The sequence below is a fragment of the Podarcis gaigeae genome (genome assembly GCF_964106915.1).
Source record: "Podarcis gaigeae genome assembly, chromosome: 6".
NCBI lineage: Eukaryota > Metazoa > Chordata > Lepidosauria > Squamata > Lacertidae > Podarcis > Podarcis gaigeae.
In genome coordinates this window covers 95,624,069-95,647,482 of record NC_139682.1, presented here as the reverse complement: position 1 = coordinate 95,647,482, position 23,414 = coordinate 95,624,069, and the positions used below count along the sequence as shown (strand labels likewise).

At 45.2% G+C, this 23,414-nt stretch overlaps 1 protein-coding gene across 3 annotated transcripts in view; it reads right to left on the bottom strand.

The window, feature by feature from the left end:
* TNR (tenascin R) overlaps positions 1-23,414 on the bottom strand; it is a 383,028-nt gene that overhangs the window by 164,318 nt on the left and 195,296 nt on the right. The window contains exons 1-2 of one of the 3 annotated variants that reach the window (XM_083743754.1): positions 23,091-23,108; positions 2,488-2,588 (exon numbers count right to left, since the gene is read on the bottom strand). The exons of 1 other annotated variant lie outside the window; for it this stretch is intronic. The gene's annotated coding sequence lies outside the window, so the exon portion shown is untranslated. Of the gene's footprint in view, positions 1-2,487; positions 2,589-23,090; positions 23,109-23,414 lie in introns of those variants that run through there. One more of the 3 variants, XM_083743753.1, reaches the window with a different exon arrangement.

The window sequence follows — 23,414 nt, the reverse complement described above, 5'->3', positions numbered from 1 at the left end:
AGCAACAACTCCCAGGAGCATAGCGGTAACAAGAAAGGGGTGGAAAGTGCCAATAGCCAGCAGAGAAAGGAAGGTGGAGAAACAGAAGCAATAACAGGCGCAGCCTTAACCTCCTACCAATAAGCCCCAGATTTCACAGACCTTCAAAATAATTAAGGCTGGACAGAACCACCTGCCTCTGCTACGTGGTGTTTTAACCATGGATGGCTCCTGCAATGTACTCCAGAGCTTGAGGGTGGTAGTGTTTACTGATTCCTTACTGCATCCTAGTCACCATACCTTGGGGTGTGGAGTTTCCAAGGAAGGATGGCCTTGATCCAGCAAGGATAGATAAAAACAAACACCTTCCCCTTTTCTTGATTTGGAGCAGTTCAGGATGTGAAACTGAGAGTCTCATGCAAGCTGGTGGTGGGTTGGGGAAGCCGTACTAGATGCCCACCTCAAATGCCCCAATGTATCTCAGGCACAACATCTCCCTTTCTTTACTGGAAGTCTCTGTATATTTCCAGGCTGGACCCAGGTCCTGTAGTAAAGCAGGGCTTCCACATGGAGAATGTTTTCACCTATGTCAAAAGTTGTGTGGTTCTGCCCCAGATTCTGGTGAGGGTGGAACTCCGATGCACTCCTAAAGATAACTAGCCTAACTGAGGAAAATCAACATAGGCTATACTTTGATCTACATAAATGACATTTCCCCCCTCCCAGAGTTAAGAGAATTACACATGAATATTGGTAGCTTGGGGTGTTTGAGTAACAACACAATTACCGTTTATATCACATATTTGAAGTTTCAAAATACTTCTTATCTCGGTCAACCCTGGAAAGCAGAATAAGATTAGCTACGTATTGCAACAGAAAGGGGGGAATGGAAGTTGAGAGGATAGTGCCTATCTGCTGAGTCTATGGTTGAGATGAGATTCGAAGTGGGCCTACAGGGCTCGTTCTCTTAGACATGGCCCTCAAACCAGCTCAGCACCATTAACTGCCCACAGAGAAAGCATAGCCACCCCATAGCTCTTCAGCACTTTGCCACCTTACTTTACTTGTTGCTGATGCCCCCAAATCAAATTTCTATCTGGCTTAGAATGCAAGCAGGACTAAAATTGTGGATGCCAGGTGGGACCATGCACATGCCTCACACACACAAAGCTACGGCCTGGGACAAATGCGCCTTTTGCCCCATGAACACGGCCGGTTCTCTAACATAACTGCGCAAATGTCTCTACTCCTTGGAAACCTCTTTACGTGATAAATTAAACCAAAGTTTCTCTGGAGACCATAAAGCAAGGGGAGGAGGGAATGTTTAAAAGAGGAAAGCATACCAACAAAATAACTCATTCTTAGAAGAGTTTTGCACAGGCTCAGCTGTTTATCATACCCACAGCAGGCACCTCACAAAGGAGAAAAAGAAATATAGAACATCTGGAAACCTCTGAAATTAAAAGGAAGCCCAAGTTTGTGTCTCCTTCCACCAAGCAAAGAGTTATGGTGAGTACTGTAGGGACATGGCTGTGTTTTATGATAGGCTTTTGAAGCCCTGGAAATGTTCAGTTAGGTTAGTAAATAATTCAAAAAATGATTTGTGCCAGCCCATCAGAGATCACATAATGCAGGAGTAGAGCATGCATTCCCCGGCATGAGTGAGCACAGTAATATGCTTTTATTGCCACTCACGTAATAACCCACGTCCTTAGGTACCTTATTAAAAACAACATTGTTAGCGCTGTAGCTTCCTCATGCCAGCCATGTTAGGACTTCGATTCTGCGCTTATGCCTTGTGAAATCCAACACTGGCATTAGGGGGTGGCACCTGTGGGCAGCAGCTGGGGCCCCAGAGCCCTGGGAGGGGGTCCCACTACCCCCCTGGACTGCCACTGCTTGCTTGCTCCCCTGCCTGCCCATGTCCTTGGGTGAGGAGATGAGCAGTGAAGTAGACACTGCGGCTTGTTATTCGGACCCAATTGTTCCCTGGCGTCTGAAAGTGGCAGGGCCTGAAGCTGGGTTCTAATACATGCTCACCTTTAACTCCAGTCCTTCCCATTCTCTGCATGACCAGCTCTTCTTTATACTGGTTTGGCGGGAAAGGAGAAGCACACTGGGTATATAAAACTAGCCCTGCACAACTTGTGACCCTTTGAACTAAATGCAACCCATGCGTCACACATTGCAGCCTTCAGAGATGCTTGCCCTACATTTGGTTGGCGAGCTAAATTTGGTGGGTCTCAAGCTGCACACGCTTTAGCTAACTGCAACACCGAGGAAATGAGATGGAGCCCACATGCGGGGGGGGGGGGCCTCCGCAACAGACTGGGATCCAAGAACCTAAAGGGGACAAGAGCCCCGTCATTACGAAGATGGAATCCTCCGGGAGGTTTAATGAAATGGAATTCCCCTCTATGTGGACTTTGAGCTTCTCCCAGAACTAAACTAAACTACAAACTGAATGATGGGAGGAAAGGGGTGGGGAGAATCAAGAACGCCCAGTACCTGCTGAAACAGGCTGTTTGATGTTCACCTCTGTGACTCCTTCCTTGATTCAGTTCCCCAAAGCAAGCAGCCTCTTTATCAAGTCAACACTCCACAGCCGCCTAGAGAGAGAGAGCAAAGAGAAAAGGAAGAGATTAAATCTTCTCATTCAAAGGGGGGAACAAACTTTATATTTTGGGAGAGGAGGTTGCTCTTTAAAAAAGAAAGAAAGCCTACTAAGAGCTGAAAAAATGTTGAAAACTGCCAACCTTTTCTTCTACACACTGGAAGTCCAAATGGCACCTTTTCATGCTTGAATTTACTCCCCGACACTTGTCCATTGTCAGTGGGGTGTATGGGGTGTTAAGATATGAACTTAGGATACCCCACTGTCAAATTTGGGAACCAGGGTCACAACAAATGTGGGTTAGATGTTCTCTTCTGAACCTGACCCTGGGATCTAAGATCCAGAAGTTTACCTTGTATTTCACCACCAAGGAAGTACAGACAAATCAGCTAAGCTAGCAAGGAAGTATATTGAGCAATGATAGGCCAGAGCAGGTCATGTGGTACCGTTGACCCTTATAAAAGTTTTCAAGTTAGGCATTCTCACCAGGTTGAGCAAAGTTGGAGGCTGCAATGCTGCGCCCTGTGATAGGCTGCATTTCCCCCTGCCCTTTTGCAAGGAACTTGATTCTATCTGCTACACCCAAACCACTAGCGTGGTCTTTGCCAATCTGATATACATGTTTTGGACCACCTCTCCCATCAGACTAAGCTAGCAGTGCTGTTGGGTGCCTGGAAAGCTGCATCAGGCTGGCAAAGACTGCACTAGAGTTTCTGAAGGCTTCCTAAGGCCTGGCACCTGTGATGGGGGCAAAGACTGGGAGTGCAGGGATGATGCCTGACAGGTTAGGGGGGTGGCCTTGATAGGGCAGAGCCTGGGTCTACTCATGTGTGGAAGAGGGAGAGGGAGCAGTACCCTGTGAATCAGGTTCCACAGTTTGTAGTGGGCAAGAAACTGGATCCCATGGACAAAATGCAGCATCAGTAGCAAATGTCCAGTCCATTTGCACACATCACTTTACAAACGTCAGGTCAGATGGTACTATTCAGGTACTATTGTACAAACCAGTCAGGTCAGATGTGTTTTAATTTGTTGGAAGCCACCCAGAGTGGCTGGGGAAAGCCAGCCAGATGAGTGGGGTATAAACAACAACAATTGCTGCTACTGGTACTACTACTATATGTGTATTTCATATTTCTTTGGAATGGTGGCAGAAGGCCACCACCCCGGAACTCCCCTGACCTTGCCACTGCCACATAGCCCAGTCCTGATAAGTGCAGAGATGCTACAACCCTACACACCTCGAGTCACTGCTGGAAGCATCCAGGGAGGCTAAACAACTTCAGGGCGGAGTCTGATCAGCTTAGGTATGGACCTGAAAGTTCTCAAGCCAAACAGAAAATAGCTTGCATCCTTGCATCTGGCTCCTCCACCTGAATATTTTCTGCTTCCTTGATGACTTGGAGAAGATAAGAGTCTAAAACTGAAACCTCAGATCAGTGCCTGAAGCCTGCTAGCCCCATCATCTCAATTTTAGACAGTGGGCAACTGAGCCTTTACAGAACTTCAGTATGAAAAACACTCCCTCTTTATTTTTTTAAAAAAAGCCTGCTGAGGTTTTTGCATATACAACCATAAGCCACAAGCAGGAGGGAAGCCAGCTAGTAGCCACCAGCGAGAGGAGAGCAAGAGTCTTCTCAGCAAATAAGGCTTCTCACCACCACTGCTGGTCAGCCTTATCCTGAGGGGAAGCACTTGAGCCTCACTGTCCTGGCAGAGGAATCCCCTATTTGCCTTCAGAGTCCTGGAGTCACCCTGCTTGTTCTGCCAGGAAAGTTCACCCAGTGTGGACTCAGACCATCACGTTCCAGTTCCCACGGCTGCCACCCAACGTGAATCTCCATTGGCTACAGCAGCAGAAGCCTCAGGGGCAGCAGCTGAAAAATCCCAAGGACAAGGAGATGGTTGCATTTTGCTCTACTTCTGCTGTTGTTGGCGACTGCCTTGTACATCACTTGTCAGAAGGACAGACCACAAGTTCAGTTTAATAATTTATAAAGTATAGCTCTGGTGTAGGGATTCCTATTAGATTAGGGTTCTCCTGTATAATGGATGTGTATGTGTATTTTAATAAACTGAATAGAGTGAAAGGTTATGAGTCATTGGATGGGGGGCGGGGGGAGTGTGTGTGTATGACCGTAATAGTGTTTAGCTTAATTTTTTTAGTTGCTATTCTGCTGATATTGTTTTACAGATCATAGATGCCTTCTTGATTTGTTATGCTGGAGTCAGTTGGGTCGTGCCCCTACAGCAGTGACCAGAGGAGGAATGACCCCTGGGAGGAGTGCAAAAAGAAGAAATGCAATGGTACACCAGCACAACTGGACACCTTCATCTGTCCCAGCTGCGACAAAACATGTCTCTCCCACTTCAGTCTCTGCAGCCACAGCAGGTGCTGTAACTCTCCAACTCTTCACCCGTGAAGGCACACTCTTCCATTGTCTCTTGAGACAGGCGGATGCCAACCAAAGCATATCATATGATTTACACTGTAACTGCAATGTATAGCTTACTTTTTAGTTGTTGGCTTGTTAATACAGTAGTGTTTTATAGATTGTAACTGTTTGTTAATTATATTATTTATGCTGTACTTGTGATGTTCTATTGTGTTGTTGTTATTTACTGTTTGTAAGACACTTTTGGATTCTTTTGAATGGAAAGCAGCATAGAAATCCACCCATCAGGTAGGTTTTCCCCACTTATTGGCATAAACAGAACCATCTTCTATTACACGCTACATTTTTTACCTGCAAGTTTCCTACATACATAGCAGACAACCAGCTCTTGCAGAAGCAGGTTGTATTTGATATCACACTCCTGCACAAGCACAGAAATAGAAAGGGACCTGTTACACATCTATTCAGATAATTGCTTCACGCCCGGGTCTCAGAGGAATTGGCAAACACTAAAGGATGAGAAACCAGACAATGCTCTTGTAAGGGAGGCAAATGTTATTAGCTGCATTTCTCAGCTGCGGGGATTTGAAAGCAGGGAGAAAGAAAAACAGCCCAATTCAAGAGAGGGGCTGGCCCACTGGCCCAGTCCACCACCACAATGCTATTGTTGGCTGGTAGAGCAAAGGCCATTTACTCCAATCACCAGGGACAGCCTCTATTTCCTAGGACTTGTCTCTGCTATCCTAATTTGAATCTGACAGATAGGAATCACTGGAGCATTAGTGCATTTCCAGCTCGGCCCTAGCCAAGTAAGCAGAGGGACTTTTCAAGGCCACTGCAGATTTCAGCCCAAACTTAGCGTAGGCTTGAGCTGATTGTGAACTGGGGAGGGGAAAGACTGTAGCAGCTGTGCTAATGCTTACAGCTTTTAATCACACCAGAGTTGGGGGGGGGGGGATCAGCTGCTCCTGCTCAACTGTAAGATACAGTATAGGAAGTCACTGGATTGCAAGTCTACCATTTTGTAAAGGTACTGAAATTGAAGGGAGGGCTATGAAGTTAAAAAAGGAGAAGGACAACTCCCAAAGAGAAAAACACCAAGTGGAGAAGCAAAAAGCCTTATAATACAGGAAGCTGAAGGTGCTTACATATTCTCCTGAGTTGTTTCACTAACTGACCAAAGATATTAACTATTGCAGATGAACGGACTCTGTAGTTCCCACCAAAGAACAGAGAAGACAGTGCTGTCATGAGTGTAGCAGGTGGAACTGGGAAGTAGAACTAACCCCAGACACTTTGGCAATCCAAGCACTTCTTAGCTAATACCTGACATGATGCTATAAATTTAATACCTTTATGGTCACGACATCCACCCCCTTCAACCCCCACCCCCCAAATCCAGAGATTGGAATTGACTATCTAAGGTGCAATACATCCTGAAGAGTCTAACAGGTGAGTGTTTACTCAGCAGTAAGTCCCACTAGAGTCAATGAGGCTTACTCCTAAGTAGGGATGGGGAGAGATTTGATTCAGTTCATATTTGAATCCAAATCTACCAAATCAACACTTTCTGAAATAATTTGAGAACTTCAAAAGTTGCACTTATCCATATTTTGCGGTGCAGTTCTCCTGTCCAACAATGTCTACAGGAATGGATAAATTTGTGGAAGGTGTGCATAAAAATGAACATATTAATGGAAGTATAAAATGCATTATATTAGAGCTTGCTTTCGAAAATATGCCCATTAGTCAAAACTGCATTTTAAAAACTGGATTGTGAAAAATTTGCACTAAATTGCTGCAGAAAGGAGGAGAACCGAATTTAAAATTGAAAGAATGAGAAACCAAGAGAACCAAAATCAATGACCCTCCCATCTCTACTCCTAAGTAAGTGTGTGTAAGGATTGCAGGCAAAACACAGAGCTCTGCAAGAAGCCTGAGGTGGCTTTCAGTTGACTCCCTTCAGAGCAGAAGCAATTTCCCCCTTCTGGTGGGAGTCTCATTTATGCCTCAGTTCAAGTGTCTTTTGAAATCAGAGATACTTGAAAGGTGACAGAATATAAAGTGCCTGGTGTCAACAACGATGCATGCCATTGTACAATTGTTCTCTGATGCTTATTTTCTGAACTGATGTAGGTCTATGGCATCTATTTAGTTGCTGTGTACTGTTTATAGATTTTATTAAATGATTAATTAAATGATTAATCATCTGGAATCTTTGGTGGGTGCTTTGGTGCATTTTTAGATATCGATATTTGTCTGCTTTCTTCAGTTAATGGATTCTGTAATGTAACAAAGACACCTTGATAGCATTTGGGTTGCTTAGACTGTTAATGTAATTCAGGTGTTGTTTGCTAATTCCATCTTTTTCACACTGAATTAATTTATTTGCCATTTTGGTTTTTTATTCGGATCACATCTGTGCATAAATATTTTGCGAACTGAAAGCCAAATTCCTTTTGTGTGGACAAAATAATGTCTTCCGGTGTGGGCCACGAACAAGCCAAAACATGGGGACGTTTGAGCATTTTGAGGTAGTGATGGGTAAATTCTCCCTGGCTCATGCTGGGTTGCCTCTGAAATTAGCCAAGCTAAATTAAGGAATTGGTTCAGGTTATTTTGAAGCCCACTTGTATTTCTGCCCCTTGGTTATGCAAGAAAGAAGCAAACAAACACCTGGCCCACTGCCAGTTTCCCAAGTCCCTCCCTTTCCTTTCCAATCCTGCATTCTGTCTTGTCCTGGTGGTCTGGTGCTGGTGGTAATAAAAAAAGGGGGGGGGTAAAGGACCCTTGACAGTTAAGTCCAATCGTGAACAACTCTGGGGCTGTGGCGCTCATCTCATTTTACTGGCCGAGGGCGCCGGCGTTTGTCCTTAGACAGTTTTTCTGGCTCATGTGGCCAGCATGATTAAGCCGCTTCTGGCGAAACCAGAGCAGCTCATGGAAACGCCGTTTACCTTCCCACTGGAGCGGTACCTATTTATCTACTTGCACTTTCTGGTGTCCTTTTGAACTGATAGGTTGGCAGGTTTAGGGACTGAGCAACAGGAGCTCACCCCGTCGTGGGGATTCGAACCGCCAACCTTCTGATCAGCAAGCCCAAGAGGCTCAGTGCTTTAGACCACAGCACCACCCACTGGTGGTAGCTGCAAGCTATTGGGGAAGGCAAGGGGAGGAAGTCTCTTCCTTCTCTCTTCTCCCCTGATTAAGTCAGAAATGGTTCCTGGGGAAACCATTTCCCAAGGCCAGTGTAGTGCCAGTGTCCATGCGAAAGAAGAGATTTCCCAAGGGCTCTTTATGGCTTGATGGCCTGATGTTCTGCATGGGGTGCCAAAGTAGAAGGAGGCCTCCATGCTGTATTCTTGCCACTGCTGTGCAGTGACTAAATTGGGTTTAAAGGAGTAGGGAGAGGAATTGGGGCAGTCTGTGGGTGGATGGGTGAGATGTCTCCAGGCAGCAGGGTTTCGAGGAGAATGCCTATTTAACCCAGACCAAAGTCCTAGCTGGAGAGAAACACAAAAGGCATAATCCTTGTTTTATAGTATTATGGACCCCCTGAAACTTGCACCATGAAGCCCAGAAGTACAAGTATGATGACCTAACAATTTTGAGGCTATTGTGGTTGCCAGTCCTCAGTGTCTGACCTTAAGTATCCTCATTCTCAGATAAACTTCAGGGTGAGGGGCCAGAATCAAGGGAGAGGGGCTATTTTCTGTTTGGCTCGAGATTCACTCTGCCCCATGCCATGTCTAATCTGAGGCAACAGGAGGGGTGACCTTGGGTTATTTTATGTAATACGGCACCCAGTGTGAAGCCAAAAATTGGTGCCCCCTCAGTTATGGATCTTCTCAATTTTGGGAACTGCCAACATTGCCCTAAATTCTACGTTGGCAAAAGGTGCAGCTAGCCTCTACACCTCGCTAGTCTAGCACTATGTGGTGCTTCCTAGGTGCCAATTTAGGTGCCAATCCTACAGGCTCAGCAGAAAGCTCCCAGGCCCCAGCTTGTGATTCTCAGGTTTGCATCTCAAAAGACCCACTGATCTTAGAAGGCATGGGAAAGTGGGGTGGGAAGACATAATGGGGATATAAGGTCACAAGAAGATTAGAATGGTCTTCTTGTTGAATCAGAACAATACACAGAATATACTCCTGGTGGATGTTGCTCCTAGCTGTTGTTTTAAAAGTGCAGCATGGATGGGCCTCTTTTAGTGCCATCTGCTTTGTTAACCTGGCAGGTACTTTCTTCTGTATCCTCTCCCAATAGATGATTTCCATTATACACAGGTGTCTACAAATTAGAAATAATTCATTACTTTCCAGTGAGGAGTTTAAATGGGCTTCATGAACTCCGTAGAGTTACCTCCCATTATCTGTCTCTGCAGACCTGCAGGGCTGCTGTGTGTAATCTGTCTGCAGCCCAGTTTGCGGCTCCTAACGCCTGTCTCTGCCCTCTTTTTGTCTCTCAGCTCCCCAGAGAAAAGGGCCCTTTGGCAAAATCTCTGCCACACAGCCTTCTCAAGCTCCTGGCTCTTGCACGGATCAGAAACCAGTTTTATGAGCTCCGGTTCTCTCTTGCATTAAAAAGGCCTCTGGTGTAAAGTGGTTACAAGACTGCAAAATGTGAAATGCCACATTGAGAAAGGGAAGACCTTAGAGAGCACTTAAATGCAGTTTAATTACATTCCTTCTACACCAGTCAGGGGGGCAATTTACCATCCAAAGTCATATGCTTTGCTCAGAAAAACAAAACTAAGCACAAGCATTGCCCCCGCTCACGGCTGATCTTTCCTGAGGATGTGAACTGCTTATGTGCTAATAGCTGTTTATCATACAATTTCAGACGCTCAGCATAAGGTGTCAGAATAGATGATGCATATTTTGATCATCACATTGGTATCCTGCCCTTCCTCCAAACCTGTGAGATAGCCAAAAAAATGGTACCTTGCCCAGTGTTATCCTCTGAGCTTCATGGCTGAGAAGAGTAATAGTGCCACTGTATTCTGCTCTGGTCAGACCTCACCTGGAGTACTGTGTCCAGTTCTGGGCACCACAGTTCAAGAAGGACACTGACAAACTGGAACGTGTCCAGAGGAGGGCAACCAAAATGGTCAAAGGCCTGGAAACGATGCCTTATGAGGAACGGCTAAGGGAGCTGGGCATGTTTAGCCTGGAGAAGAGGAGGTTAAGGGGTGATATGATAGCCATGTTCAAATATATAAAAGGATGTCACATAGAGGAGGGAGAAAGGTTGTTTTCTGCTGCTCCAGAGAAGCGGACACGGAGCAATGGATCCAAACTACAAGAAAGAAGATTCCACCTAAACATTAGGAAGAACTTCCTGACAGTAAGAGCTGGAATTTGCTGCCAAGGAGTGTGGTGGAGTCTCCTTCTTTGGAGGTCTTTAAGCAGAGGCTTGACAACCATATGTCAGGAGTGCTCTGATGGTGTTTCCTGCTTGGCAGGGGGTTGGACTCGATGGCCCTTGTGGTCTCTTCCAACTCTATGATTCTATGAGTATTCTGAAATTAGGTTTTCCCTGTCCAAGTCCAACACTTAATCCACGGCAGTCATGTTCAGACCCATTTTCAGAGACCATGGATTCAGTCCTACCCTTCAGTCCTCCCCAATACCAAGAATAGGAGGCATGACAACTGTCATTTGGGTGAAACCAGGCTACAACAGATGTAAGAGGTTTGGCACAGGCATTGGGTAGACCAACTGGAAATGAGGGCGCCCCTCAAGGAGTAACTCCCCCACTAGATTGCACCTGGGGAGTGCTGTAGCCCCTTGCCCCTGCCTGGGCACCCAGACAGAAGCATCTTCTCTGGATCCCTTTAATGGGATACCCCATTTCAGACGGGCCAGGTAGAGGCTGCAACCTCCCCTCCGTCCAAGACGATGGTTATCCAGTGATGCAATGGCATCTACCAGGAAGGGGGAGATGACTTCTGCACTGAATACCTGGATATCAGCAATCAGAAAACACAAATTTTATTGTTGAAATACATTAATATAGTAAGCCTTTTCGTTATGTGGGGCTTATGCTCTAGGGATTGCGCCTAAAGCCAAAACTGTGTATAGTCAAAACACATTGGGTGCAAAGAAAGGTGAGATAGCCAAAACCGTTTCCCCCAGACAACAGCCTCCTTTTAGTTTTAAAAAAACTTGGCAAAAAAGGGTTACATGCGTTCACTGAAACAACAGTGGCATACCCTCCACATTTTCCAAAGACAGTCCTGGAATTACAGAAGCTGTCCCGGTTTCTGATTTGATCCCGGAATGTCCCACTTTTCCTTTTTCCTCCCTTCCATGTCTCAGGGAACAATTAAAAGTGGTGGGTGGGTGTGTAGGTTCACAAACAGAGTCCTGTTTTTACTGAAAATAAAATTTCTGCACCAAATGAAGGAAATGGTGAAGCTGTCCTACGGTGCCCTTCCTATAATTTTGAAGGAAAATGTCACCAATCCACTATAAGTTCTTTGATTGCAATGCTTCAGCAGTTTTTTTAGAAAACACATGGAATGTTTATTCATTTATTGTAAATGGAGCCTTACACTGTCTACTGAGAAGTAAGTCCCACTGTTTTCAATGGAGCTTACTCCCAGGTAACTGTGTAAAGACTATGCAGCCTTACACTGCAATCCTAAGCATTTTTACTCAGAACTAAGTCCCACTGAGTTCAATAGGATTTACTCTCTGGTATGTTCCCGATCAATCCCACAGTTTCCATTATTGTTATTGTTATTTTTGTTATTGTTATATCCTGCCTTTTTCCCTGACAGGGACTCAAGGTAGCTTACAGCTAAAATTTTATTTCATTCCGTTTATCTGTTGAAGGTGCTGTACATGATCTCTTCCCTTGCACATTTTTTTCTTTACAACAATCCTATGGGGTAGGTTAGACTGGAGGGTTGTAATTTGCTCAATGTGACAGGTGTATATGTTTATATGATGAATTTATGTGCGGCAAGATCAAAGGCGGGAGACGCCTCCTGATGTAGAATATAATGTTCCTATTTTCATCAGAGAAATGTGGGAGGATGTGCAACAGACAGACACAGGCCACAACTGAATGAATTTGATGGGAATTTGATGTGGCAGCCATATTTGTTGTTCGTGCAGTTGCTCTGATCACAACCAAAGTGGATGAGTGTGTGAAGGGCAATTACATTTTGCTATAAAAATGTGCCTGGGTGAGGGGAACCCTTTCCTTAACTCCTTGCCCTCTGTTGCCTCAGGTTATTTCCTCCCAGCTTGACTCTGATCCTAGAAGCAAGCCAAGCCAAGGTGAAAAGACTTGAGTTGATGATGGAAGAAAGAAACATAAGGGGTGTGTGTGTGTGTGTGTGTGTGTGTGTGTGTGTGTGTGTGTAGCTGCAGGCTTTTGCAACCCTCATTTATGAACACCTCTTGTTATAAACATTAAATCCCATTGCCTACTTCATGTGCCAATGGGGCAGACAGAAGAATAGTTTGGCCCTCAGGCAGAAGTCATGGGTAACTTTCTGGACTGTTCTTCTTCCAGTGCCAGAGTCTGAGAATTCCTGCTGTACTGCAGGCAGCAAGGTGGGATTCGGGGTTACCATCCAGGCACGGATCAGGCCCATTTCTCTTTGGCTCCAGCGGTCTTCAATAGGAGTGGGCTTCCAGGCCATTGCCAGGCCCCACCCCCAACTCTTTGGTTTTTGTACTGATTTATGGCTCTGTGTGTAGATTTTTGCATTATGAGACATTCCTCCCGCCTCTCTGTTGGATTTATGAGTAGAGGCAGTGTTTGGAAATGGTTTCCTGTAGGAATTAATTCATTTTTAATCAGCTGAGCATAATGATTTGAAATAAATGATCTTCCTGAACTGAGGTTAATCAGCTCTGAATGGGCCTTTTCCATTATGTTATTTAGAGAGGGTATATTATAGAAATACTGTTATAGGCCTTATTTAATCATCTGTTTGTTTCACTGTGTACACAGTTTTTAATGGACTGCTCAAGATTTAATGCGAGGAAGCTTTATTTTTATTATTTGTAGGGGATTTAGTGCTGACAAAAGGTGCAGGATTGATAGCACCAAAGGCAGAAACAATCTATTTCTTTGTGTTTTGCACTACCCTTAGCATACCAAACTAACAGAGCCATGTGCTACTGAGGAACAGACTTCTGTAGCCTCCTTTCTGTACGCTGGTATACTGGTGGCAAGATGAAGTGCGGTTTTTTTGTGCTACTAAATAAACAGACACCAAGGCATGCTGCACTATATTAACAAACAAGCACAAAACTCCAGTACCATAGTTTTTGAAGCATGGTGATGCATGCAGAATTTTAGTATCTGCCACAAACTTTGGATGCAAAAGTTTGTGATTGATTCTAGGTTCTCAGTCGTAGCGTTTTATTCCCATTACCAGTCTCCAAAGGAAAATTTCTCATCCTGATGCCCCAAAATGTTGGAAAACATTTTAAAGCAAAGAATATAGAAGTCTTCAGTAACCATTTTCAGGGCGCTCTTGACCTCTCTTCACACTCTCCCTACATTTCCCTTCCCTCAGCCAGACCCACACCCTGAACTCACTCACTCACTACTCACTCACTCACTCACTCACTCACTCACTCACGGCTCTCCTTTTGCCACCATGCTTAAAAGAAAGAAAGAAAATCCATTGATAACTCAAAGATGGGTTCAAAATAAAGCACACAAACAAAGGTAACTTATTCCACATTTACCTAGATGATGTATTCAGTGATTTCATCCAATGTGTGTGTGTGTATTAAGTGGCTGAGAGGTTTGGCATCTTTGGTGCAGGGCTGTCACAGCCCTGTTCTGGATCAACCTCCTGAGCACACAGAAGAAAGAGTGATGCCAACCATCTTTCTCCACCACCTTCGCACTTCTCCCCGTAGTTCATGGGCATGTGCCACTGTCCTCACTTCCTGCAGGCAGCTGGTGACCCCACTGCAGGCAGCTGTTGCATTGCTACGCAGAAGCTAGAGCAAACCAACAGCGCCCTGTACTGCCTTGCTGACTGTATTCAGCAAACTCTTGGCTCTCTTGACCATAGGCAACTGCTGCTTTTGTTGCATAGAAAGGACAATAGATTGGTGCTATTTACAGTTATTTGGAATTCCAAACTAATTCACCAGGTTCAGTTTTGGACACAGATAATATTGATTTGTTACTGCAGTCAATTATCTGGAACTTTTGTTGTCTGATTCTACTTGATTTTTCCATCAGGAGAAAATACGTTTCAGTAACTGGAGGACCAAACTCTTGCACAAGGTAGGGAGACAAGGGCGAACCCCCCAGAGACTGAGCGCTTGTAAGAATGTGTGTCTGAATGTGGGAGTCTGTCAGCATTTCCTTATTCTCACTGAGATGCAGATTCTTATCTACACATCCAGTCAACACGCACACATTGAACTGCCAGTATAAAGCAAAACAGATTATGTAACTGCTTTTTCCAGGAAGAAAAAGAACACATGTGCACAGAAAGACTAGGATATCTGAAGCACTCTTCAGACTTTCCATGGAGATATCTGAGATACAGAGATGCTGGCAAATTCCTCCTCAACTGAATTTCAGCGAATCAATAATTCTGTCATCTGGGTGAAGACTGCATGTAATGTGTTTCACTCACCTGGCAGCAAATGATTCTGAATCCCTACAATTTTCCTTTCTGAATACTCTGCAAAATCCGAATATATGTTTTTGTACGCATGGCACCACTGAAAACCATTTTAAATTGTAATTTGGTTGGTTGTTGCACATCGAGATCCCCAAGACACCCCCCCCAAAGAAAAACACAATTGACACTTAATTTTTGTTTAAGGTTTTTGGCATAATTTTGGCCACAACTGTATTCAAATTATAGCAATGTGAGTGGTTGCTTAGGTATTGGTAGCACTAACTGACCCTGCCCAGGGACAGCTCTGACATTCGCACCCCCCTGCGAAGTCAGGAAAGGTAAGTCACCTGGGGAGAGAGACGGGACTGGGAAGCATGCCTCACCTCTCCCCAGAATGCTCCCAGGGGCTTGCGTGGCCCTAGCCCCTTGCCAGGGGGTTTCGGACAAAAGCATGGGGAGCCCCTGGGTTCCTTTAACAGAAAACCCTTGAAGCAGCAGCAGCAGCATTTTGGAGGGGCAGGCACAGCCGAATCCATACCCCTCCACCAACCAATTCCAAGACCAGTGCCTAACCGCAAACCTTACAAGTTGTGACGATTTGCTATGCAGTAGGCAAAAACCAAGTGGCACACACTAATCAGCCAAATGGACAAAATTCCTACCGGGCCCCTGCCCCAAAGCAGACGACCCCATGACAGGCATAGCAAGGTCAAGCAAACAGCCTAAAATTAGGGAAGGGAGGGCAGGTGATCCGAAATAAGCAGCGAAAAGAGAAAGTTCTTCGCTGTGAGCATTGTATTTAACAAATAGGGCTGTCAATCAACAAATGGCAACATCTAGATTTCCCCAGTAACAGCCCGCCCCTGCTTAAAGGATGGCCAAACTATTTGCCTAGTAACAGTGAGGTGTCTTGTCAGCCCCGCCCGCAACCTGTGCTCTCCATGAGGGAGAACACACTTCCTCTTCATAGAGCCTTGCAGTGCAAGAGAGGTCTACCACTGCACACAAGAAAAGAAGACTGCTCATGCACAAAGTGCCAGCAACTTCCCCATGGGGAAACCCTGAAGGGCACTGGGTTTTGGTCTTGGGATTTGGATGGAGGACCCCAAAGGGCTTTGGAGGGCAGAGTCTGGGTACAGGTGGGTTAGTTTGCATGTTGGGTCAAGAGAGAGATGGGCCCTGCAGGATTGTGGGGAATCAAAGTGGAAAGCTGCAAAAATCCATTGGTGTGGCACATTCCTGTCTTTGTGGAGGGTTTTGGGTCTGGGTAGGGGCAGCAACGTCATGGAATGTGTGCAAGATACAATCAGGGGAAATGGCCAAAACAGCAAAGTCTGCTCTGCTTGGCTGGGCTGCTCATGTAATTCACAGGCATTGAAGACTGCTTCAGCAAGAGTAGGAGCCTTATATGATATAAACTGCAGTACACATGCCTGAAGTGGACCTGGCTTTGTAAATGCAGGCAGCCTGTGTTGGAGGTTCTCATCTTATGCTCCAAACTGAAGACGAAATGGGGAAGGGGGAGTATTGCTGCTGAGTAAGTAATGCAGTGAGCAATATGAGCTGGGCAAACTCACATTCCCTCCTAGATTTTTATATATTTTTTTAGTTGTGGCCATTTTTAATCCAGATCGTTGTCTGTTTGAGGTCATGTTATCACCCCTAAATTTAACCACTGCCAGGGGGAGGTGGCACTGGGACTGGGGCCACAACCAGCATTGTAGCCCAGCTCTACACTTAAATTTTTTTTTTTTAAATAAAATTTAATGCAGTATCTGCAAACAAGAATACAGTGGTACCTCGGGTTACATACGCTTCAGGTTACATTTGCTTCAGGTTACACACTCCACTAACCCAGAAATAGTGCTTCAGGTTAAGAACTTTGCTTCAGGATGAGAACAGAAATCGTGCTCCGACGGCACAGCAGCAGCAAGAGGCCCCATTAGCTAAAGTGGTGCTTCAGGTTAAGAACAGTTTCAGGTTAAGTACGGACCTCCGGAACGAATTAAGTACTTAACCTGTAGTACCACTGTAAACAGCACTGAGTTTATAGTATCATTTTACATAATCTCAAAACATAAATGGTCTATGTAGGCTCTCCACAGACATGTTTGTGAAATTGGTGGGATAAATTTGCTATCTATGTCCCTTGCATATGAAAAGAAGGGGGGGCATAGGTTTCATCATAGGTGTCTCTCTTTATAACACTTGAAACAGTCATGTCCCAGATATTCTTGAACCATACCTCAAGGGGCAGCTCAACCTGGGATTTCCAGGATAATTATGACACCATTAGTCATTACTTGCTTCTGCTATCCCTAATTTTATAGTGAGAGCTCCTTGGGGCAAGCATCTGACTTCTGCTCATGCCACATTGTGAAACACCATATGCACCAGGGATCGGCAACTGGCTGCCTCTGCCTTAAATCATGCCTCATGAGTACAACCGCCCCCCTATCCCCAGAGCCAAGAGAAAGACATTGGGAGGAGTGGTGGCCATGGGACATGTCACCAGCCCTTGTTAGAATCCAGCCTGCCACCATCCAACCCAACCTTAACATGGGTTCCCCGTAAAACTAGTTGTTGAAAAGCGATGTGCAAAGGTGGCACAGTGAATATAATGTGATCCATCCTTAGTAAGAAAGAAGAGCGCTGATGGGTCAGGCCATTGGAGTGGGTTGGGTTTTTATCTAGCCCAGACCCTGTTCCCAAGATGCTTCTGAGAGGTCCACATGTGGGTCGTGATGGTCACAGCTCTCCCCCATTATTTCTTCCCAGGCATTTTGGATAACCACAGGTCCACTGCCTCTATGCATGCAGAGTCCATTTAGGTATCCAGAGACTAATGGTAACTGATAGACCTCTCTCCTCCATGAATTCATCTCAACCCCTTTTAAAGCAATTTAATCCATGGGCCACCACCGTCTCTGTAAGAACACAATAATTTACAGAAGAAGTAGAAAAAGCTGTTAAGAGTGAAAGGGAGACCTGATTGAGGCTGAAACAGCTACAAAATGGACATAACCCTCCAAGAATATTTCCCAGGCACAAACTCAGCTGAAATGGCCAGAAGCTGCACTCTAGAGCAACTCCTATTCGTATAAATGAGCTTGGGCAAAATCATTTCCCAATGGGCTGCATTCAATAAATGGGAACGGGGCGGGGGGTGTGTGTGCCCATAAATAATCTTGCAGTGCAAAAGTCCTCTGTGGCTTTTTGCATTGCAGCCTCCCCTTCACCAGTTGCCAGTTAGCATGCATATATGGGCCTGTTGAACCCCTAGAGGTGTTCAGTGATAAAGGTTAGGTATTTCCTTGATGAGCTGTGAAATATCAAGACTGTTTCACCTTGACTGCACATAAAGCAGCTAAAAACAACTTCTGCATGAGGACTGTGTATGTGTCTTCCACCTCCATTCTCCAGCAACAGAGGGATTTGTTTTCAAGGCAGTAGGTGGGTGTTCTAACCATTGCGAATGTTGCTTCTGAATGTTATTTCCAGGGCATGTGCACATTAGAAGCTGAAAATGCAGCCAGGTCATTCCCCCTGATGTGTTTCAAATCTCCTTTTACATTGCTGGGCACACTATTACCTGATTTTCTTCCTGTACCTGCAACCTCTCCAACTGCTAGTCAATGAAGCCATCATCTGTGCATGCCCAACAGATATCTAAAATGTGCACATCTCAGCTTATATTCATTGGGCCACCTGTGCACATCCCTGTTCAACAACTAGTTTTACTGGAGAACCATGTTAGCGTTGGGTTGGATGGTGGCAGGCTGGGTTCTAACAAGGGCTGGTGACACATCCCATGGACACCACTCCTCACAATGTATCCCCTTGGTTCTGGGGATAGGCTGGTGATTGAACTCATGAAGCAAGATTTGCGCCAAAGGCTGCCAATTGCTGATCACTGGTGTACAGTGTGGACAGCAGCATAGCATATGCACACGCTGCCCAGGATGGGTGCGCTTCTGAGGGGTGCGGGGCGTGGAGGGTGCCCTCCCAGGCGCAGGATAACTGCTTGGGTGCATGGAGTGGCCTGTGCCCTGCAGCTGGGAGGGGAGCGAGCCACCCATAGGGGCGGAGTGAGCCGCTGATGGCAGACATTCAGCACGCTGTAAGCCTCCCCCAAGCTGTCAAAACGAAGGGGGAAGGGGGGAATACTGCCAGCAAAGCGGCGCAGCTCCCCCCTTCCCCCGATGGTAGGCTTGAGAGTCACGGGCGGGCTGGTGGTGCGCCAAATGTCACCCCCCCAGCGAAGACACCTGGGGTGGTGCGCCCCCCTTTCCTCTGCCCCTGAGTGTGGCATAAGCTTAAGGCAGGTCTTGCCACCCAAGGAACTTTGTTTTGAACCGCAGGTCCAACCACTCCCATGAACCTCCCTTTGGGCAAGTGGATCAGGACAGTTCTCACTGCAAAATTAGGAATAGGCAGTGCTTTTTTCTGGAGGTACTCGAGGGCATGCAGTACTGACACCTTTTTTTTCTAGAAGAAAAGTCCTGGGGATAGGAGATACAAGGAGTGACTAATGAAATCATAATTAACTAAAAGGGAATGCAAATTTGTCCAGCTTACCGTTTTGAGTTGGATGGAAGCTGGTTTGAAGGAAAGTCCATCAATCAACAGCCTTTCTCAAGGAACTACAGGATAGATATGGACCATGGGTAGGCAAACTAAGGCCCGGGGGCCGGATCCGGCCCAATCGCCTTCTAAATCAGGCCCACAGATGGTCCGGGAATCAGCATGTTTTTACATGAGTAGAATGTGTGCTTTTATTTAAAATGCATCTCTGGGTTATTTGTGGGGCATAGGAATTCTTCTTTTTCCCCTCCAAAATATAGTCTGGCCCCCAACAAGGTCTGAGGGACAGTGGACCAGTCCCCTGCTGAAAAAGTTTGCTGACCCCTGATAGGGTCTCTGGCTAACACCATGTGTATTCAACTTCAGACCCCAGTGGTGCGAGTGGGAGTAAATACTAATGTATATGCCAGCTCACTTTCATCATGCCTTTTGAGCCAGGCCCAGGGCCAAACTACATACAGTATGACAGTAAATGTGCCATTGCCTTTAGCCTGTCAGCAAACAGTATCAGCTGGGAGTAGGGCCTAGTAATTAAGGAATCACAGCAGTTCTGGAGGAGGAGTTTAGCCCTCCCCTCCCCTTCTGCAATCCTGATGAACGTTGCTCATCCATAACTGCTATTGGCATTGAGATAGAATCTTTGATTAGTGCAGATGGGGTATTTCCTCTCAGTGCAAATAGCAGCCTCAGAAGAAGGGGCAGGGAGGGGAGGAGCAGGTTATATACCTGTTACAATAAGTACAACCCCACCCCACTCTGGATGTCGGTGCTATTTGCATTTTTTTTAAAATGTGAAAATTAAATCACAGTCATGTGCAGTTGGAACCTTAAACTCCTATTCCCCTGAAAACAGAATGTATATAAACCGAAGCTGCAAAATTTGAATAAAACTTACTGCTTAGTCCTGCTAGTCATGCAGAAGTGCGCGACATGGGTCACACACAATCAGAGTTTCTTGCAAAAATAGAAACCCGATCCTTTCTAGACGTAATGTTGCCCTGTTCCTTGACCTCTCCTTGTAAAGAGGTGTTGCCTGTTAGTGTGACACACCAATTCAGTTTTACATCAAAAGTGTCAATGAGGATGGCACTGGGAGTGAATCATTCTGCATTACTAACGAAACAATGCAGAACAGATATCTAGCACATTAAAAAGCTCTCTAATAACTAAGGATGGACTGATATATTGAAGGGGGAGTAATGGGAAAGGGATAGCATGACTCTCCAGATAATCTCTGCTTGCAGCACAACCTTTTGCATTTTTATTCAGTGTAGGTGTTGGATCTGGGAACAAAGCAGCATTCTTCTTAACTATAAAATAATCAATAACATCATAGGGTTTAGCAGAGTAGATCTCTCTCAAACTCTTTCATGCTTCCTCTCTTCACTGATGGCTCTTATATAAGGCATTCAGAACACAGCTTCTAAGAATCATTAGTGGTTTCTTTTAAAAGTAAGCAGATAAGTAAGCAAGAAAGAATTTGATGTGTTTATGACTGGAGATGCAAAGTTTCATGCTAAGCCTGTGAGCTCCTATCTAGTCTATGGGCTGCATCATGTGTGACTCCTGTTAGCTTAGTTTTGTTCAGCGTGGCTCATGTTTGTCCATGTTGCTTTATGACAAAAAGCAAACAGTGAGACGCACTAATGGGCAGGGGGCTACGCAAAACCATTGATGCCTTTTGTAAATACCCATTTATTTAAACATATGCAAACTAAGGAGGGGGAACCAGGAAGCATCACAGACAGATCATGGGATGTAAAACAACACCGGTCTTCCAAAGCAGATATTCAAAGCTTTCCCTGCACACTCCACCACTACCAAAATATCCTGGAGATTTAGAAACATTATATGATCATTAGCAGGCATTCAGGTGAAAAGATGGTCTTTTAGTCATTACAATATCACTGCTGAGTTGTGTGTGAGTGTGTGCTGCCTAGGTAGTTTTAGGTGAGCAGGAAAGAGACTTCAGTATGTGAGGAGGGAATGTGCTTTTAATAGAGAATTGTAGTAGCTGTGACTTCTATCACAGGTCATATCCAGGCTGGCTGAGCCAAGACATATTGGCACCTTAGAGGAACCAAAAAATGACACCCCCTTCCCTGCTGGAAAAGAAGGAGTGAGTTAATATCTGCTGCAGGAACAACAGGGGAATAAAGATCTGCACTGGGATCTTGCCACCCAAAGCAGTCACCTCTCCTTCCCTCATGGGTGGGCCAGCCATGCAGTGGCGTAGCGTGTGCAGGGGGGCGGGGCGGCCGCACCGGGCACAACATCTGGGGGTTAGGGTTAGGGGGCACAAATTACTTGCCTTGCCCTGGGTGCTGACAACCCAAGCTACGCCACTGCAGCCATGGGCCACATTCCCACGGCACACTTAAAGCACATGGCTTCCCTAGTGTATTTGCATTGTCATACCTGCCAGAAATACTAACTTAGCAGCACATTTTCATTATGATTGTTAACTCGTTAAATTTACAAAATGCTAATTTGTTATTGTCCTTATAATTCCTTCATGATAGAGGTCACACTTCCACCTGTTTTATTAGGGATGCAAATAAGTATCTGTGATTTTCTTTTTCAGGAGTGATTATTTAAAAACATGTTCATAGTTTTAGATGGTTAAAGATTGTTTCTTCTTTTCTCTCTCTCCTACATTTGCACATGAGTTTGTAATTGCTTTTTTAAAAAAGCTCCTCATGAAAATTCATCAGCATTTTAGTACAAATTTCTCCTAATATATTCACATTTGTAGGCAATTTTGGCTAATCACATTTTTGAAAAGCACTTCCTCCTAATAAACTACATTTTTGTATATTATTTTTGCTAATACATGTATTTTTGTACACACTGCTTGATTAGAGAACTGCAGTGGAAAACCTGAGAAGTGAGATTTTTGAAGGATTGCTGGGTTCCCATCCCATATTGTTTCAGAGAGTGCGACTTGGATAGGTTTGTCTTGGGATGTGAACTGAATTGAACCCCCCCCCCCCCAATGTCTACATACAACACAAGCCTGTCACCTTCTGTGCAGGGCAATAAATTGCACTAGTGACAATTTGTGTGACATTTGTTGCCTCAAAAATTATGCACAGTGTGTGGTGCAGTCCCTACATGGAGGCTCATCTTCAGACTTTACGTTCCTTGCAGGGTGAGGGAGCCAGACCAGTTCCCTCACCTTGTGAAGGACACATTTCCTAGAATGAGGCCTGAATATTCTCTGCTACCTGCACATTCTATTTCTGCGCACATAAATAGAAGTAGCAGCTGCCATAAAGTATAGCAGGACCTGGGTTTGACTCATGATGGAGTGGGAAAATCTGAAGGGGAGGCATTTGTACATAATCTGAACTCCCTCAAGTTCTGATTAACCTCCATCACAGGTTCAAACTGCTTCTACCATATCTAGAGTCTGCCTTCACCCTTACAATCCCATTCCATGTGCCTTTTTTAAAAAAAGTTATTTTTAATGTTTTCAAGTGAACATCAGATAAACCACTACAAATAAACGCACATAAACTATTCTTAGTATGTCGAGTAGAGCTGTAGCAATTATCACATACATTCCTTACAGATGTTATGAACTTTAACCAGATACGGGTCTCAATTACAAGAATATATTCACACACACACAAAAAGAATATATTCTCACTAATTACCCATTAACCACGTAGCCTTGCCACAAAGCAGCCTGCAACACCTGCGTATGATATCTTTCACTATTCCTGTTTATATACCTAATAAATGGGAACCAGAATATGTCAAGCTGATCATGGTTCAACTTAGAAGAGGGCGATATCCCAAACTCTGTTCATCTACTCCTCTCTTTCAGAGGCCTTCTCTGCCTTCATCTACTGTACCTTCATATGGTAGTAGCTGTCACTTTGTTCAGGAACCTTACCTATCAGCACTGACCTTCTGCTTGAAGAAGCTTTCAAGCAACCCCAGGACGACCAAAAACACAGTGTGAAAACCATGGTGCTAACATGCTGACCAGCTTGCATGGGTGCCGGCCAGAAGGCTGAATTCCCTCACTGGAAACATTCCAGGAGCCACATGTTAGTGGTGGGTGGGGCCAGAGGCAGAAGGGCCGGCTCACCCATGAGACAGGCTGAAGCACCTGCCTTGGGTGGCAGAATCTACAAGGCAGTGCCCTCATGGGCATCCTGCCGGGCCTAGCTGCTGCTGGGGTCACATGGCTGCAACTGCTTCATCCAGTGGGATC